Genomic DNA, 7,020 nt, shown 5'->3' with positions numbered 1-7,020 from the left:
ATAGTTTGCCCTTTAAAATTGGTTTCCATGAATGATTGCTTTTCATCAGCCTTTATACTTGTTTCTATGGACAATATAAAAGCTTACAAAGGAGAAGTGAAAACAGAAATAATAGAAATTTTATCAAGCTCTCTAACTTGCCTTATTAACCTTTAACTTTAATAAATATAATAAATATTCTACAACTATAGATTAAAATACACAACTAAAACATTTATTTATATGTATCTATATATAATTATTTTTATGTCATTTTTAAAAAGTCAGTTTGGGCTCAACCACACTTCTGGTTTGCCCCATGCATGCATAGAAAGTATAAGTCTGAGAGGTTTGGGGTCCGAATGGTGTTTTTTTTTTTTTTTTTCCCCTTTCCCATTGCTGTTTACTGCTGAAATGGTGTTTGTTCCGTGTTTCAGCAGTAAACAGCAGGTTTCCTCAGGACAAGCAGAAGTGTGGCTGAGCCCAAACTAACTTAGGTAGCATAAAAACATAGTACGAAAGCATGATTATAGCTGCAGCACTACCAACCATTTAAGGACATGTGCCAGTTAAAACAAATACAACAAAATAAGGTTAAAGGAGACAGAGAAAAGCTATCCATCTTAAGAGAGCTTTGTAACAATGAAAGTCTTCTTTGGGAGAAGGTGCCCCCAAATCAACAGTTGGGGTGATGTAATAGTTGAGATGCCCCTTGTAGATAATTCATCCAGCCAGAGGTAGCTTGTCTTTGTTTTATATCTCATCATCCTGTCCCAGGGGTGGGTGGAAAGTGAAAACAAATATTCTAGTGTTTATGAAAATTAAACACCCTGTATCAAATTACTACACTGTCTCTAGAGACACTAACTGGGAAAAATTATTGCTGTTACACATCTCTGAAATGTGTGCCTGAGGGCAATTCCAGACGGTCGTTATTTTTAGTGAGATCTAGTCGCATGCTGGAGGGCTGATTGGGAGGTCTTGCACAACAAACTCACTTATCCAGAAGATTGGACTTTTTGGGGTAAGAAAAGTGACCAAGAAACGCAGTGGAAAGTGTGATATATCACTAGCTTTGATGCAACATCATCTCACCTCACCACCAACAAATCAGATTTAATGCCCAACAGCCAATGTCATCTAATTTCCCTGCAATCAAATCAAGATTAAAAACAACAACAACCCAGATCATCTGGAAATACCCTGAAGGAGGAATGTTCCTATTTTTTTGCTGGAAGGGCTGGGCTTCGCCATTGAGACAGGACGGGAAATCAAGGACATACAGTAATGGCTTGGAAAAGCAAGAGTCTTATGGAGATATATTATGATCGATTCTTCCACTGTGAATAATAATGCCCTTGATTCATAATAGAAGCTACCTGCCAGTTTTTCTGTACATATATTTGTGTTTTTCCATAGTTGACAGGTAGTCATTTTGTTCATTTTATAAAAGATCTTAAAGTACCTCTTGATGATTTATAATTTACTCAAGGCAATACGAGTCTCTCTTTTCCACCACAGTATAATTTTGCATTTCTTTTCACTGTATAGTATGTGAGCGAGACCACAAAGGAACTCGTTACTGTAGGTATTCTGTTTCCTTGAAGGACTGCCATTATAGAAGCAGAAATAGTGATCAACAATCAGCCTGTGTTTAGGTGAATGGCGTTCCATATGGAAATGCCTATTCTTTCAGTGCTAGGCAGTCATCACCTTGCCTGATCACTGCATGTATTGAACACATTTCTTGGTGGCAAATAACGACTTGACAGCATTGTAATTAAAAGCAAAAGAATCACAAGAAATTTTTTGCCAGAAGTCTTAAGGCAGTAACCCCACAAATGCTGTAGCTTCCAAGACAAGGCAGCCTTCTGTCTTCTATATTTCCATTGTGCTGTAAGAAGAACCATAAGGAAGGGAAGCTGCCCATCAACTGTTAGCAACTGGACCCCAGACTGAGCAGACACACAGCTCACCTGGTTAGTCTTCCCTACAATAACGAGATGTACTGCATTTCTATTTAAATCACATCGACTATTTCTAAATTTGCACCCATATATGTACATTAGTACCTGCAAATATAATGCAAATCTGCACCGCATTTGGTCCCCTCTTTTTTTTGATGTTTAACGTGATATTGGTAACCATGTCTGTTGAAAAAGAAGGCATGGGGCAAGGGGGACTCGATTTTTCCATGAAGCATTTTTTGGGTATTTACCTTGAAATTTGGTAATGCCAGCTTAAACAGCAGATACCAGCAATTTCAGTGAGTAAGAACTAACTTCTGTGGCTGTCCACATAAGCTCTACTGTCCTCCTTCAAATGAATTAGTGAGAAAGATACTGAAGCCTTTCCTATGTTCCAAAAGGTTATACAAGGGGAAACCAGGCTTTATTTGTGGCAGATGCTGTCTCCAAATATGAAAAGTAATCTCACTGCAGTCCTTCTCTGTCATCCATCTTGACACAGCTGTGATTATTTACTTCTTGTTCTCTCTGTCATGGGCACTGAAAAGTAATTTAGTAATTTAACCTTTACATAGACTTAGATAAACATCTGGGAATAAAATCACACTAGGGTGGTTAGAGGCACAGTTAAGGTTACTGGTGAGTAAAGAAGGGTTATAAAGTAAATGGATGATAAACATCATGTGTAGGTTTGTGTAGGTGTACGTAATGTACATGTTACATATAACGTTTATGAAAGAGGCTCTCTTTCAACTTCAACTTTGCTTTTGGTCACTAGGTCTGCAATGCAGTTAACGAAATCTATAAACTGTCTGCAGACAAACGTTGGCTCCCTCGGCCAGTAAAGCGAGATGAGCGCCGCAACCCCAGATTCGTTCGCGACTGAACTTAACTGTCAGGGGTCCTTTTCCTTTACCTTTTTTATAATCTCATCAGTTACGTCAGCATAAATCTGCACATCACAAGCATATGTTTCCCTGCTTAATATTTTGGTAAAAATAAATAAAAGTCAGTAGTGTGATCCAGAGGCTTTAGCGTAGGACAGTTGCGTTACATGAGCTGCAGAAGAAGGGATCCATTGTGCACATGTCAGAATGCACCGGATTCGGAGCACTGGATTATTATTTGGGTTGTCACTTAGGGAAAGGACACATTGTTTTCATGAATTTATGAGGTCCAATTGATAAATTGATTAACTAATCCAATTTGCAAACAAAGAGGCAATGCTTTGGAAGGAGACACCTCCCCCCACTGATTTTTGGCTTGCACATGTTGAAGCAGGTTCTGCCTTGGAAGAGGTATCTCCCTATCCAACTATGCATAAATTCTGGTTTTGAAACCTAATAGATGGGGATGTGAAATTATATGGAGGAAAACGGATATGTTGTTCTTAAACAAGCCAACCAACACCAACAAAGTTTTAACAAGGAGAAATAGTAGAGATGGGTACAATACAGAAACGAACACCAAAAAGATAACACAACAGAACCTTTCTCAACTCCCTTCTTACTGTGCTCAAATCTTGTTTTAAGCTGTCACCCCCTGCTCACTCAAAACTCTGCCACCATTGTTTTCCTCTCAGTTTCTTTCCAAGGATTTGAGCCTTCAATATTTCATTGTATGAAGGTCTAACCTCCCTCTCAGTTCTCTGCCTTCCTGCTTTACTCAGGCTTCTTCTGCTGTTTTAGACCATCAATTTCCACCTGTCATCATTTATCCTTTCTCACTCCCATGTCATAGATACTGGTGTTGTGCAACCGGCCTTCTCTTTTGCTTTTCTTCCCCCCTCCTACCCTGACTCCCTGCAAATATCAGCTTCCTATATGCACATAGGAAGGAAATTTATATACTGCTTGACTGTAATAAAACATCCAAGCAATCTACTGCATGTGTTCATTAGGCGAGTAATATGGAAAACAGTTTTAAGAATAGCAATGGTTTTTTTTAGCCACCATAAGACATTTCTTGAATTTATGTAACAATCCTGGTTGTCAAGGGAACAGAAAACAAAGCCAGACTCCACTCGTTATTGTTTACCCAGGAGTAAATATCACTGATTTCACTCCTGATAAGCGTGCACAAGAAGAGTGCAGTCTCAGACTGAGCATCTCTTTCTAAGCGGCCTTTGAATGTTTACACATGCACACACCTTTCAGTCTCAGGTCAGAGAATTCCAAATTCCAGAGGTACTACACTCAGTTGTCATAGTTACTGAACTTGTTAAAATAAAGCCTTATGAGGAACAGTTGAAGGAGCTGGGTATGTTTAGTCAGGAAAAGAGGAGACTGAGAGGAGATATCTCAAGGGTTATCACATGGAAGAAGAAGAAGAAGAAGAAGAAGAAGAAGAAGAAGAAGAAGAAGAAGAAGAGGAGGAGGAGGAGGAGGAGGAAGAGGAGGAGGAGGAGGAGGAAGAGGAGTTTGGATTTGATATCCTGCTTTATCACTACCCGAAGGAGTCTCAAAGCAGCTAACATTCTCCTTTCCCTTCCTCCCCCACAACAAACACTCTGTGAGGTGAATGGGGCTGAGAGACTTCAAAGAAGTGTGACTAGCCCAAGGTCACCCAGCAGCTGCATGTGGAGGAGCGAAGACGCAAACCCGGTTCACCAGATTACGAGTCTACCACTCCTAACCACTACACCACAGTGGCTCTCCACACAGGAAGAGGGAACAAGCTTGTTTTCTCCTGCTCTGTAGGGTAGGACTTGAACCAATGGCTTCAAGTTACAAGAAAGGAGATTCCAACTAAATATCAGGAAGAACTTTCTGACAATAAGAGCTGTTCAACAATGGAACAGTCTCCTTTGGGAGGTTGTGGACTTTCCTTCCTTGGAGGTTTTTAAGCAGAGGTTGGATGGCCACCTGTCATGGATGCTTCAGCTGAGATTCCTGCATTGCAGGAGGTTGAACTAGATGACCCTTAGGATCCCTTTCAACTCTATACTTCTGTGATTCTATGAAAGGAAACAATTATTTCCCTCCCAGTAAGCAATAGTGACCCACCTGTCTGGAAGTTAGTGGAGTGACTCCATCCCATCTGGTGAGCCACTTCTGCCTGGGAGTACACATGTGAAGGACTGCAGCATTATGACTAAGTCAAAATCATAACAGACCAATTGAAATCAATGGACATGACTAACAAGCCAACTGATTTCAATGGATCTACTCTGAATATGACTTAGTCAGGTGCAACCCATTGATTGAGAGATGCTCTGAGCTGACATAGCTGAGAAGAATGGAGCAGCTTTGGTTCCAGAAAATTTGTGGACAACCCTGCTCCTCTCCCACCCACTAACACCCCCTTTCAAAGCCATATGCTTGCTTCCACTGGTAGGAACTCCATGTTCTTCGTGGTTGCCGTAGGGGCCTTCATAGCGGTCCTTATGCATAGGGGCCACCAGAGGCAGCCAGTAGATTGACATGTCCTCCTTTGTCATAACCCGCTCTGGCAGTGAAGAGAAGGATTCCTCTTTATGCTTTTTTTTAAAAATAAAAAAGTATAGCTTGTGTTATCAAGACAAATAATGTATCTTTCTAGTACAGTATCCTTATTTGTGCAGAAAAGTAACGTAGATACGGCTGATATTAAAATAAGTGATGAAGCGCTGAAATATTACAATGAAGCACAGTAAATATTTAAATAAGAAATCTATTAAGCAAACAAATTTTGAAATATGATAAAATTATTTATCCTGGTGAAGGAAATTAGAGAATGAAATAGCTGAAGAATAAATAAGCAACAGCTGTATATTTGCCCAATAGATAAGTAATTGTTGCAAGTGTTTTTCTTAATTTAACTTTTCCATAAAAGGGCCCATTTGCATATACTGTAGCACTCAGTATTGCACAGCAACAGATCCAACCAATTGTGAAAAACATTAAGAATCAGTTATTTAGCCATTCCATGCCCCACCCTTCCCTGGTTAAATGGAAAGTTGAGCTATTTAAGCCTCATTTTGCATGAAAACACATACAGTGGTACCTCAGGTTACAGAGGTACACAAACCTAAAAACAGTTACAGATATGTAGCCATGTTGGTCTGCCATAGTCAAAACAAAAAAATTCCTTCCAGTAGCACCTTAAAGACCAACTAAGTCAGTTCTTGGTATGAGCTTTCGTGTGCATGCACACTTCTTCGTGTATCTGAAGAAGTGTGCATGCACACGAAAGCTCATACCAAGAACTGACTTAGTTGGTCTTTAAGGTGCTACTGGAAGGAATTTTTTTGTTTTGACAAACCTAAAAGGCATCTTTGGTGACAGGACTAGGAAACCAGAAAAGTCTGAGACCATGGAGAATTACATCCATAATAAGCAATGCTGACTGTACAGTGGTACCTCGGGTTACATATGCTTCAGGTTACATACGCTTCAGCTTACAGACTCCGCTAACCCAGAAATAGTACCTCAGGTTAAGAACTTTGCTTCAGGATAAACACAGAAATCATGCTCCGGTGGCGTGATGGCAGCAGGAGGCCCCATTAGCTAAAGTGGTGCCTCAGGTTAAGAACAGTTTCAGGTTAAGAACGAACCTCCAGAACGAATTAAGTTCTTAACCCAAGGTACTACTGTATAAGGAAGCCAAGCTTTAATTTAGAAAAGCCTCTGTAGTGGAGACATAAGGCATTCCCCCCAAGAGCCCCCAGCCAAACTTATTCTCTTCTTGTGGGGTGCAAGTTACTCTACCATTTAAGAACATCCATGCCCCACCACCCACAGAACTGACAAAGAGCCAAGCATGGCGGGAGGGGAGAGTTGGTGCTGTGCTAGCTTTTACTGGGAGAGGGGTGATGCAATGGGAAGGCCAGTCTTGAGTGGGCACACTGGCAGAGCCAATCTGGTGCTCCCACCATTGTACAAACACAGCACCAAACTTCCTGTCACCTCAGCATCAACACCCCCAAAGAGTCTTGTTTCTTCTATTAGGCTCAGCCTTGGATTCTAACAAAAATCAAACATCTCTCTCTCTCTCCAGCTTGATGCTTTTCTATCCATTTGCTGTCTTGTACAGAGCCCCTTTCCTTTGTTCCCCTTAATGGCCCATCACCCAGGCAATCGCCTCATCAGGAAGC

Source organism: Podarcis cretensis (genome assembly GCF_951804945.1).
Source record: "Podarcis cretensis genome assembly, chromosome: 9".
In the NCBI taxonomy this organism is placed as follows: Eukaryota; Metazoa; Chordata; class Lepidosauria; order Squamata; family Lacertidae; genus Podarcis; species Podarcis cretensis.
The sequence above is the reverse complement of the archived record's forward strand: the minus strand, read 5'-3'. Positions refer to the sequence as shown.